This window comes from Hyaena hyaena, unplaced genomic scaffold (assembly GCF_003009895.1).
Source record: "Hyaena hyaena isolate Hyena2069 unplaced genomic scaffold, ASM300989v1 scaffold_125, whole genome shotgun sequence".
Classification (NCBI taxonomy): Eukaryota; Metazoa; Chordata; class Mammalia; order Carnivora; family Hyaenidae; genus Hyaena; species Hyaena hyaena.
The window spans coordinates 1657495-1671078 of NW_024080757.1; positions in this window are offsets into that span (position 1 = coordinate 1657495).

Consider the following 13584-nt stretch of genomic DNA (forward strand, 5'->3'; position numbering starts at 1 on the left):
TGAAAACTGACAGAACAACACAGAAAGAATACGGACTGTAGGATTAGAGCCGCCCAACACCGGGCACTTCTATTTAAGTTTATTAATAAATGCATTAGTTTTATTAATTTTATTATGTTTAACTAATTTGGATTTTGAGGAATTAGATTTAAATGCCTTCACCTATAAATCAAGATCATATCTAACAGAAAAATAGGCTTCTCCCCTAGTATTTCGTTATGAAATTTTTCTTACGTACAGAAAAGTTGAAAGAAGTATACAATGAAAACCCACATTCCCTCTGCCTCAATTCTACAATTAACATTTGGTTGTATTTGCTTTTCATCAGATACTTATTTATCATTCCATCCTTCTCTCCTTTACTCAATTTTTTTTTTACCCATTCCAAAGTTAGTTACAAATCTCAATACACTTTATGCCTAAACACTTCAGCACGCACGACACAGACTTCAAGACTTCTCAAGTGTTTCCTAAGCAAAATTTATATACGGGGAGATATAAATTGTAAATGTACCATTCAATAAGCTTTGACAAGTGTATATGGCCATGTAAAACAAACCTCTATCAAGATAAAGAATGGTACCGCCCCCCCGCCCCCAAAGTTTCCTCATGGCCCTCCGTCCCCAACCATCCTGGTCTGAAGCATTTTNTCAGAGCCTGGAGCCTGTTTCAGCCTGTGACTCCCTCTCTCTCTGACCCTCCCCTGCTCACGCTGTCTCTCTCTCTCTCTCCTAAAAATAAAAAAAAAATAAAAAAAAAAAAGATAAAGAATGGTACCGCCACCCCGTCCCCAAAGTTTCCTCATGGCCCTCCGTCCCCAACCATCCTGGTCTGAAGCATTTTCATCACAACTCTATTTTGCTTGTTCAAAGACTTGACCTAAATGAAACCATACAGTAGATGATCACTGGTGGAAGGTTTCTCATGCAGCATAAAGGTTTTTGGGATTCATCTATGTGGTGGCATGAATCAGTAGTTCTTTTTAACGGCCGAAAAGTATTCCAGTTATGAACCTCCCAATTTATCGACTCTTGTCTTGATGGGCACGAAGGCGATTTCCAATAGTGGTTATTCCACAGAGAGCCGCAATGAAGATTTTTCTCAAGGCTTTCTATGGATATGTGTTTTTATTTCACCTGAGAACACCTAGAATTAAAATTGTAGGTCCCAGGGTACATACATGTTTAGTTCTGTAAGAAATTACCAAACCTTTGTCCAAAGTGGCCACATGAGTACCATGTCCACCAAAGATTTCAGAGCTCTAGCTGGCTTCATGTCCTCACTCACATTTGTTGTCAGTCTCTGTAAATGTGGCCTTCCCAAGGATGCCTCTTGTTAAGGTTGAATTTGCTTTTCCCTGATAAGTGATGATGCTTAGTGTTTTTCGCACATTTTGCACATTTGTACGTCTTCCTTGCTGAAGCAACTGACCAAGGTTTTTGCCTGTAGTTTTATTGAATTGTCTTTTCATAAGTGAGTTGTACAAGTATGTTGCATATTATGGGCAACAACCCTTTGTCAGGTATGTATTTTGTCTTTTTTTTAACGTTTTCTCTTTAGCTCAAATTTTGTACCTTGATTAAATCTGATTTATCAGTTTTTATGGTCTATGCTCTCTTTAAACTCAGAAACCTTTACTTACCCCACAAACTAGAGAGATACTCATTTGTTTTCTAAAATCCTTTTGTTAGCTTTTATTTCCAGGTTTATAATCTATCTCTAATTTTTGTAGATGGTGTAAGGTAGAGGTTGATATTCCAGTTTTGCACAGGACCATTTTCTAAAAATAATTTCCTCTCTCCATTGGGCTCTGTGGGCCCCTGTGTTGGTCAACGGTTGACTGTATAAGTGAGGGACTATGATTGGGCTCAATTCTGTTCTGTTCAATCTCTTTCTTTTCACGAAGGCATCCCTAAGACCCTATTACTATAGTTCTATAGTGAGTAATAAAGTCAGAATTTCTTTTCCAAGCTTACTTTGGATGGTCTAGGCCTATTTCATTTTTATACATATTTTAGAATCACCTTGTCGTTCTACAAAGCATACACACCCAGTGGGACTTTGGTTGGGATTACATTAAATCTATGTGTCAATCTTAAAATAGAGATCTCAACACTACAGGCTACATTAAGTGGAACTTTAAAACTTATTTTTCCAGGGTACCTGGCTGGCTCAGTCAGTGAAGCATGAGACCCTCGATCTCCAAGTTGTGGGTTCGAGCTCCATGAAAATAAAACCTTTAAAAACAAAAACAAAAACAAAAACCCTCCTTTTCCAATTCTTTGTACTAGCATGTAAAACGACGTCTGTGTTAGTATATCGACACCGTATCCTTCAACCTTGCTAAATTCATTAATCCTTGTTTCGCCGATCTGCTAAGGTCTTCTATACCATCAACTGTGTCACCTGTGAATAGTTTTACTGCTTCCTTTTCAACTTGTATTTCTTTTTCTTCTGTTGCTGTAGTAGTTAGGACATCCAGAACAACAATAATGGAAAAAGGACTAGGACACCCCTGCCTAGTTATCAGTCTTAAGGTGAAAACTTTCCGCATTTCACCATTAATATTAGCTGTAAAGGTTTCATAGGTTGACCTAATCTGGTAAAGTGCTTTGTTTCAAGTTTTTGTGATCAATAGATGTTTCATCATATTAAACAATTTTCCTGCATTTACTTAAATCATCATGTAGCTTTTTCTCCTCTCTCCTGTAGTTGTGGTGAATTACATGAATTTTCATATGCTTAACTTTGCATTCCAGGGATAAACTCAATTTGCGAGATCATCATATTTATGCCTTACTGCATTTTAGTTCGGAATGTTTTGTTAAGGATTCTACTTCTTTAAATTCATTTTTGTTTTTGTTTTTTTAGTTTCCCATCAGCATTAGGATAGCTGCATAAAGTGGGTTCTCACCCACCTCTATCTTCTGCAAGACTGAGTAACACTGGTATTATTATTTCCTTAATCGTTCTGTACAATTCACCAGTGAAACCATCTGAGCCATGGCCACCTCTTAATAATTGTGGTCTACAGGCAAGATGTCAGATATTTCATCTTAGTAGAATTCTTCAAATGACTTAATACATTATCTTACACACATCAAAATTAAGGATTGTCAAAGATTAAGTCATTTGTCCAAGCACACGTTGCCATAAACACAGTACAGTTAACTCTAAAGCTCTCCCTGTAGCACAAAGAATTATGGTGGATGGGAAGTTGTGCAGAGAAAAATCACTCAGGACGCGCTGTAATATGAGGCCCTCATAAAAGGGTCGAGTAACTCCACTGGCCATAGTCTTTTTAACACAAGAAGTTATTTCTCTAAAATATATAAAATTCAAAGTTCAGTTTCAGACATGCCACTTATCTGATTTTTTAATGTATCTTTTTTAATGCTTATTTATTTCTTTTTGAGAAAGAAAGAGCACCAGTGGGGGAGGGGCAGAGAGAGAGAGGGAGACCCAGAATCCGAAGCAGGCTCCAGGCTCCGAGATGTCAGCACGGAGCCCGACACTCACGAACCATGACATTGTGACCCGAGCCGAACTCAGACACCTAACTGAGTGAGCCACCTAAGCGCCCCACCACTAATCTGATTCTTAAAAGAAGGCATATTAGATGATGAAGTTAGTTACGTTTAATATTAACCACAGATCCAAGCATATTCACTCCATCCCTTTTTGTTCCAAACATGTGATTATGTAAATCGTGCTTACCTAGAGCCTCCAGGGATGTTAAATAACTCCCTGGCTGTGCTTATTTTATCATTAGTGGTTCTCCATCATATAAATGGCATAAGAGCTTTTTTTATAATGTAGTCAACAGTGGAGTGCTAATTAGTAAATAAAAGAAACTTATGAGGAAATCACATTTATGCAGCATGAAATACCAAAAAAACAAAAACAAAAAAATACCCCAAAGCCTAACATTTTAATTTATCTAACCCTGAAAACAAAGACTCAGACCGTTAGATCCTCTATAAGATCCCTAGTAGCCCCGAAAGAGGTAGATCATATTTGTTTCTCCAGATATTTCATTGCCTACTGGGCTTAGATCATGAGCCAAATATGAAAAGACAACAATGCATACCAGTGGAGCGAGGCATCCTGGTAAGCTGATCGTGCATTGATTTTATGTGTGAAAATGTAAGAACGGAGGATACAGCCACCCAATCCCATCACATACTTTCTAATATCATTTCCTTCATTCAAAATTACTAAATAAGCAAAAAGGGGTGAGCTACTGCCCATTCTCTCTTTCACCAGCTACACTTCACTCCATGCATTTTTCTCCTTCATCTTATAAATGCAAATTCAGAATGTTGCAAGTTTCTCAGCTCACAGGCCTAGGGAAAAAGTTAGGTTGACAGGGCTCTGCTTTGACCATGTATCCAGCTGTTTGTAGCTTTTCATTTTTTCCATAAACCTAGCCGGTATCAGTACATGTAAAGTTTCTAACACTTCCAGCTAGGAAATACTTCACACAAGAAAAATGCTTTCCTTGGAGTTTACAAATGCCGTTTGGTCTAATTTTTCAGCAAGGGTTTGTCTAGTTAGATTATGAGCTTTTTCCTGGAAAGCAACAACGAGGCAATGTCTCCCATGCTGTCAGAAAAGGAGAGTTAGATTTCTGTTCCTTGGAAGAAACATATAATGTGTAACGGGCAAAATGTCAAGTGGGTGGGGAGCCATTAGCCTACATAAACCTCCAGAGAGAGCTCTAAGCAAAAGGAATTCGGAATAAGACACAACACTAGCATATTTGGTTTTAAAAAATCATCCAAGAAAGAGAAGGGAACTGGGTTTTATAGGGCCAGGACCTTCTGCTAAAGGTTGCTAGGGTCTAAAGAGCTGACGGAAGTCCACAGTTACTTAGGAAAAAAGGCATTTGAAACACTGGAGAGACTAACAGCAAAAATACGCCCAGAGGGTCAAGGCGGGATCAACACTGGGACTTACAAAGACATAAGTTGTGATTTGGTGCAGAAAGAGAACAGGAACTTCTTGTCTCATTTGTAGAAGACTTCTGCCTGAATTTCCCATCTACCAGATGGGTGTGTCTATGGGAAGTGTCAGAGTGACTTTAAAAACTAAAAGCAAGACTTAGGTTAAGATTCAGTTCTGAGCTATGAACTCTAATTAGACCAACTATCTTGGCACAGCATATTCTATTCCTTTATTAATTGAGGTAGCACTTATTTCTTGAATAACTCAAATGCTTTTCTATAGAGGACTTCTACTTTAAGAAAGCCTGATATTTTCAAAATCTAGACTTAAAACCTCCTAAAATTTAACCTAATGCCCCAATGTGAGTGAGCTTCATAAGGCTTCACCAGAGGAAAGAGTTCTATTTCAGACTCAAAGCGTTTAAAATGAGTTGATTTGTAAAATATGTCCAGGTGCCCACTGATTCTGCACATCAATATTTACTTAGTACAGTGATTCTAAGAGCAAGAAATGGGGGTTCAGGGGTACAAATTCCAGCCTCACCAATTATTGGCTGTGTGACCTTAGGCAAGCTAGGAAACCTCTTACAATGGAAAAGAGAGGCAGACCAACCTCATATGGTTGTTCTAAGAGTGAGCTCTACTTAAAGAATCCTAAGACAATATCTGTCCAGAGAAGGTGATATCTAGATGTCAGCTGTTGCTGCTGTTACCCAGTTTGTTTTGCCTTAACTCGACTCAAAAATGTTCTATTTCAAGAAATTCTCAAAAGCAGGTGGCCCCATCCATCGTACCATCTGCCAACTCCTTCCTTAAAGAAACCGAAATCACTTGGCTTAAGGTCCAGTTTAATGAGTAAGACTGTATCTACAAATACACAAAGACTCAGAAAAGGAATGACCCCAGTGTAACCCAGTTACTATTTCCATTGCCCAGCTGTACCTGAAAGAGAACTATGTAAGATCTAACAGCTTATATGGCTAGCTCAAAGACACCCAGGCTTTATCCTCCTTGGAGAATCAGAGGTTGTTAGAGAAGCTAATAGCTCACGGGTGCCTAGGTGGCTCAGTCAGTTACACGACCAACTTCAGCTCAGGTCATGGTCTCATGGCTCCTGAGTTTGAACCCCACATTGGGCTCTGTACTGACATCACAGGTCCGGAACTCTCTCTCAAAAAAATAAAAAAGACGTAAAAAATAAAAAGAAACTAGGAACTCAAAGTTTTCCTAGCTTCTATCTTTATATAGCCCATTCTCTCTGTGCGGATCCTTGTGCACACAGTTAGGCACTCTCGCAGCGGCCTGGGGTCCCCCAAGGGGATTAAAGGCAAACAGGCTCAGGCAGAGTGAGGAGGGGTGCTGCTTTTCTGGGTGTCAGAATCCACAGGAGGAGCCAGTTACGGTACTTCAAGATTCTCCATAATTTTCAGCCAACCTGCTCTGAGGGTTTTTATTTATAGCCTTTCTGCTATTTCTCCAAACTGGAAAATTTAGGTGTTTTTGCAGCTTATCAAAGACTCTTTTATGCAAATTCCAGAGAGCTTTGGCACGGGCAGGTTACAGGTGTCCTGACAGTCATAGGGGAGTCAACGTGCACATATTTAAATTGTGCAGAAAGCATATTATTGAGCTGTGTTAACACGTTTGGCCTTCACCACCCTCCAACTGTAAGTTTGGTTTCACATTGAAATTAATGACAGAGCACATAGAAGACTGCCCTCCCAAGGGGCGCCTGGGGGGCTCAGTCGGTTAGGCATCTGACTCCAGCTCAGGTCATGATCTCATAGTTCATGGGTTCGAGCTCAGAGCTTGGAGTCTACTTTGGATTCTGTGTCTCCCTCCTTCTCTGCCCCTCCCCTGCTCATACTCTGTCTCTCACTCTCCTTCAAAAATAAATATATATTAAAATCTTAATTTAAAAAATGAAGAAGAAGATGCCCCTCCAAGAGGGAGAAGGTGCAATCCATGCAGTTCTAAAGTCTCACCAAATGACCTTGGAGTCCATTGTAGAGCTGGGAATTGGGAATGGGAGGTAGCCAAAAAAAGTAGACTTTTGTTTTTATATTTACAACCAACAAACTGAGAATAGGAGAAACTTAAATGGAGAAAATAGGCCTTAGGAGAAGAGAAGTACACTGAATACTAAAAGTCCTCCTGGATCATACTTGGCTGTTAATCACTACAAATTAACCTAAGGGGACTTAAACCGGCATTCCTGAGGTGGTCCATACCTATCATCTTGCAAGAAAAAAAGTAAACAACTTTCACAAATCAGCTCCAAGACTGCTAGGTGAGCAGTGTTGTTAGTTCTTTTATAGAGGATATTTGTCAGCTGGGAAGGCTGAGTTCTAAAGCTCCAGTAGCTATATACCCACACTGTCCAAGATGGCGGCCATTAACCACACGTGGCTATGGGGTGGTTGGCAATTCACTAGTCTAAATTGTAAAACATATATAAGAATTTCAATACTTTGTCTGAAATGAAGAATGAAAACATATCTCAAGAGCTTTTATGGTGAGTAAACATTAAAATGATAATGCTTTGGATGTACATTAAATACAACATTTAACATTAATTTTGTGTCTCTTTACATTTTTTATGTACCTACTATAAATTTTAAATGTGGTTTGCATTTGAGGTCCATGTTACATCTGGATAACATGGGGCTGAACCAATCAGAAGTGAGCAGGGGAAAAAGGTTTCGGAGCAAGCAGACTCAGAACAATCACCACAAGCAATTACTACAAAAGAGTCTTTGTCCCAGAGATGCCATTCCTCAATGTGATTGAGAAACCCTTGAAGCAGAGAACGTATGCACTGCTACCTTTACTTTTAGTAGCAAAGTCTTTTAAATCCCTAACAGACATTTATTAAATTAGATCTATGACTTTGAGGTGACAGCAAGGGAATTGTGCAGTGCAGGGATTACATGTAAGAGCTATCCACTGATGGTGACCTGTATGGGGTGTGGTGCAGGTGAAAAGTGAAGCACACATAATCCACGCCCTCTCATAGCCTCAATTCAAAACCACTTGGCAAATGGTCTAGTTCAACAATTGGCAAACTACGGAGGGTAAGCCAAATCTGGCCACTAACTGTTTTATTAAAGTTTTATTAGAGCCCAGTCATGGCCTTTTGTGTACACATTATCCATGGCCATGCACACACACACAAGTCTGTGGTCAACACTAAAATAGAGTGATCTTTTCAAATCAGCTATCTTTCCTCTGCTTCAAATTCTCCAATGGCTTCCCATCGTTCGTAGAGTAAAAAAATAAAAGCCAGAGGAATAAGATGTAATAAACACAAGAGGGATTGGTTCCTTACACTTCTTGCTATTCCAAAATCACTCTTGCATCCAGCCTTTGTCCTAACTGCTCACCCTCCCTAAAAGGCTCTTACCCAATGGGTCGACCCCGTCCCCTCCCTCACCTTCTTCAAGTCTTATGCATAGGTCTCTGCCCACTGGACAGAAAATAGTTAACCCCTTCCCTTCTCTACTTTAGATTTCTGCATAGCACTTATTACCTGACACACTATACAATATACCTGCATGTTTACTAGGGTGTTTCTAAATAGAAAGAAGCTCTATGCGGTCAGTTATTCTTCTATGTTCTTGCTGCTGTATCCTGAGCAGCTAGAATGGTGCCTGGCCCATACAACACAGGAGAGTGACTACAAAGTTCATTGTTTTTCTAAGTACACGTAAGAGTGAAGTGTGGGCAAGATGTGACAGCTGCCATAAGTGGTAAGAAAAAACTGCAATCAAATAACTCTAAAATTATATGCATGGACATAAAGGAACAGACAAAATGGAAGTAACTGTATGCTTTCCTTCTGGTCTTCCTATTTACCCTTATACATTCATCCCTCAAGCTAACCTATCCAACTACCCAAAAGCAGAAGCACTTTTAATATTAGAGAAAGCATGATGGTCTAAAGAACACAGTCTGCTCCAGCTAGGTTACTGTCAGTAATCCTTTTTGGAAACATGCTGTACAGCACAGGATGAACACACAAGCCCATGCTGGGAGATGGGATGCAGGACTATGGTTTAGAACTGAGGATGGCCTGGACCAACGGTTTTCAAACATTGTTCGGCTGGTATCTAGCAGACATTTATAGAATACTGATATATAATTTTAAAACCCTGGCCGAAGTCATCTTTTTCTGCAAAGATTGTAGAGCTGGGACCCGCCCCCTCCGTCATCTCACTCTTCCATGGCACCACAGGCTTCTTTGTACTGAAGACAATTTAGAACACAGTTTGAAAGTGACCAACTTCTAGAAATGGAACACCTGCAGAGTTTTCATCAATGTAGTAATTTTTTAAAAAATTTTTAAAAGTTAGAAAAACTTCGGAAAGCAAGAACTGGGAACATGGCTTGGAAAAATAACTGCTCCAATCACAAGTGATGTGACAGTTTCATAAACTAATAAACAGACATCTATTCGCAGCTGCACCCCTACTCTTGGCCTTAGACCTTTGTCTTTTTTTTTTATTATTAAATGGCAACCAGGGTAATGAAAATGTAGACATCAGAAGCAATAACCTGATAAAGATCCAGATACTAGTGCTACTGACCACAGAAAGAGAGGCATGAAAATGAGCTCTTCATACTGTTTTGACCATAAGGGATAGGTCTACAACGATCCTTAAACAATTTCCCTTCCCTTTCTTCCTTTCCCTTTGCTAAAATCTAGATATATGCTTCTGGGAGAATAGAGAGGTCTACTTTTCTGAGGGGTAATTTACTCATCATTTGAGCCCACGTGAAAAGCACTGATACATCATTGTCATTTATTATGATCAATTAGGAAGAAAGCAATCGTGCAATTTATCAACATCATCCTACAAACATGCACAATAGGAAGCTGTTTACACAAAGTTTTGGGGGCCCGTATTTTATTGACTGCTTTACTCCAAGAAAGTCAGGGATATATAATCTCTCCTCCACTTACATTGTGACTGAATGAGGCTATTTTCCTCATTTCGAAAAAAAACCAAACAAACCTGAAATCTGTGTAATTCTTACTGTCTATGACTTACTGCCTTACTCTGTGTATAATTCTCTGTACCACATACCTTCTGCCAGATGGTGCTTTAAGAACCAATAAAATTATACCCAAGACTATACCTTTCACCTTGGGCTTTGACCATCTGCAAAGGGTTTACATGTTAATTACCACCAAGCTTAAAGTGATTCTCTTGTCTGCTGGCTTAAACACAGAAGGCTATTTTTATCTCTTAAATGTGAAACTTAGGAATAATAAAGGAACACAATATGCAACTACCAATTCGCAACAATAAACAGCTGCAATTGCTCAACAAATTGCCCAACAAGAGAACGACAGCCTAGCTTCTCATCCTAAAACCCTTCTTCAAATAGCTGGTCTCTAAATATCAAATCATATGCATTTATATTTTCAGAATTAGTTCACTCAAGAAATTAAACTTTTCACTGATGGGAAGCTGACAGACATTATGCCTATTTCTCACTGGCACAGGAGCCAGAACATGCTGATGGCCAATTTCAAAACCTGAAATAAAAAAAAAAAAAATGTAGTGATGGAAACATATATTAAGTAGGAACAATGATTATCCTCTTTGAATGAAATCGTCAGCCTTTGTATATTCTTGTAGAGAGCTTTCCAAACACAAGTAGCATCATGACAAGCTGATGCAATTCAGCCCCGTTTTGATGCCAGGTTAAGAATCCAAGTCCTCATACATGGTTCTCCCATTCCACATCCAGACAGCCTTTAAGCAAGTCATGGCAATTAGTGCTCAGGAACAAGTTTAAGACAACAAACAAATGCTCCCTGCTCTCCTGTTCAAGTCCTAACTCAACAAAAGCCACATTTACATTTCCTACATCTAAGAATTAAATGACCTTCATGTTACCAATCAAAAGACCACCACCATGTCTCTCATCAGTAGTGCATGCAACATACATTCCAATGTCATCTTCAGGAAATAATCCCATGTCCTTATGGCCATCACTGGATTGGGTACATCCTTGTATCACTACTAGAAGGAGAGTTAAGACCAAAGAAGCAGACAAGGTTGAGAAAGAAAATGAGGAAGAGGAGGAGGAGGAGGAGGAGGAAGAGGAAGGAGAGAAGGAAAACGTATTTTGCATATTGTGCTATGACTAATACATAAATGTCAATCAATGATAAAAGGCAGAATAGGGGGCATCTGGCTGGCTCAGTCAGTAAAGCACATGACTCATGATCCGAGTTTTATGTTCAAGCTCCATGTGTGGTATGGTGTTTATTTAAAAAACTTTTTTTTAAAGGTAGAATAATAAATAATTAAAGCTAAAACAAATGTCACTTTTCACAGTTTTTTTTTTTTAAATCACAACAGCCATTGCTAGTTAGATCTCAGTAAATTTGACCTTGTGCATGATGGATAACCTTATCAAAGGAACATGGACAAACACATCAGAGGCAATAGTCTTCATCCAACAGCTTAACTTTCCACATCTTTCAATAAATAAAAAAAATTCAACACATATATAAAAGTTATGTGTACACAAGATTTCATCTTAATTAAAGCAGAAACCAAACAAAAACACACCCTCCTACCCCAACAAAACAAAACAAAAAAAATAATTTCTCAGGCTTAAAACTCCATACTGCATAACTTGGCCATTCTTAAGAGGTTTCTGCATAGGTCTTCTCTTTCAGTCGGACCATCGGCGTCCTGAGAAAGGCGACTGTATTTTTCACATCTAGGTATATTGCTGCTGTTCAGTCTTCTTTATTAGCAAGGTAAAAGTCAAATCAGAAGGCCAATGAGCAGCTGGCATTCTTTTTCTACGTAGTTGGATTATGAAACCGGAGGGTAATTCTAGCTGTTTCTTCCAATACCCATAGGAATTCTGACTTCCGAATGCGGATCTTTATAATAGATGGATTCCTGACAAAATTCTAGTGCTTGATAATATTGGTTTTTTATGTATTTTGAAATACTTGCCCCAAGAAATAAAACAATGAGCCCTTAGAAATTAATAATTTGACTACCAAGGAAAAGGCTCGTAAAATGGAAATCTCCCACAACGTAAGGATAAAGATAACTGAAAAATGTGAAGACCAGACATGTAGAAGTTCACGTCCAGGGCTCCAACAGCTGAGGGCCAGGAGCTCCATTAAGAAAGAAGACAGAAAACCTAAGAATAACGTAAGAGAAATGCCTCAGGGCCAACAGGATATGTAGTTTCCAGGTTATCCCCAGTATCACTCAGAAAATAGTAAGACTCAAACATCCGTAGGAAATCTGAGAGTACCAAGATTAAAAGACATCCCAAAACCTTAATGAGAGAAAACACTGAACCTAGGAAAAAATCAAACATCTTTTAAAGGCTTGTATTTCTTCTTCCAGCAACAACAAAAACCAAATAATTCAGGGTTAATAAACTGTATAACTTTATAGGCCAAGTTTGAAGCAAACTCAGTGTTGTAGGATTTAGATGAATTGATACAAGAATCCTCCTCTGACCCTCTGTATTTGACCCCTTTCATAAAGAAGCACAGGGGTCATGAAATCAGAAAATGTCATCAGAGCATCTTAATTGGCCCTATAGTGAAGATGACCTACATAGCTATAGCACAAACACTGGTCATCAGTTTTTGATGTATATTAACCAGACTACATGAGAAGGGAGACTTGATAATCATAGAACAAAAGTATTAGCAACTTTAAGCAACGTGCAAATAAACGCACACTCTGGACATGACTAAGAGAAAAGTACAGAAAGACAGTGAAAAGGATGAAGTGCCTGGGTCTTTAGCTCATTAAGTACATTTTTAACAATATGATTCTAAAGTTACCTAAGGAAACCACAAGTACTGTTTTTAATTGATACATGCATTTAAAAAATTGTATTGAGGAGATTTATAGGACATGGAGACATTTACATCCACCACGGGTGGTATTGGGTCGTCTTTGATTTTCTTTGTTTTTTTGTTTAATTCAAAATCATTATGTTAGTAATTAACAGTTAAAAAATTAAGCAAAAAAAAAAAGTCACATGCCACTTGTTAGTCTAGTTTATCAGAGGCACTTCTTAGGAACACACCAAATACCACCTGAGGACATACTGTACAGGAGACAAACTGTGACATTTAATTTATAGGCCAGCCAAGAGCATTTTCGTGACAGAAGTATATCCCACAAATGATTTCTGAGCATCATGGAGGCCCAGTTTGGCATGAGGTCATCTTGAGAATGCCTCTGTACTCAACCTGTACTTTTCTTTCAAAAGGTCATTCATTTATCTTGAGAGGGAGAGGGAGAGGGAGAAAGCGAGAGGGAAAGCAAGAGAGAGAGAGAGAGAGAGAGAGAGAGAGAGAGAGAATCCCAAGCACGTTCCGCACTGCCAGCAAAGAGCCCAATGTAGGTCTTAGACTCATCAACTGTGAGATCATGACCTGAGCCAAAGTCCGATGCTCAACCCACTGAGCCACCCAGGTGTCCCAGCATGTACTTTCTTATTTCAGAATAAGGGGAAACTAAGTGAGGCAAGAACTCTACCCAAGGGTACTTGTCAAAATGCTGGCTTCGGTGGAACAATTCTTTTTTTTTTTTTTTTTAATGTTTTATTTATTTCTAGGAGAGAGAGAGAGAGA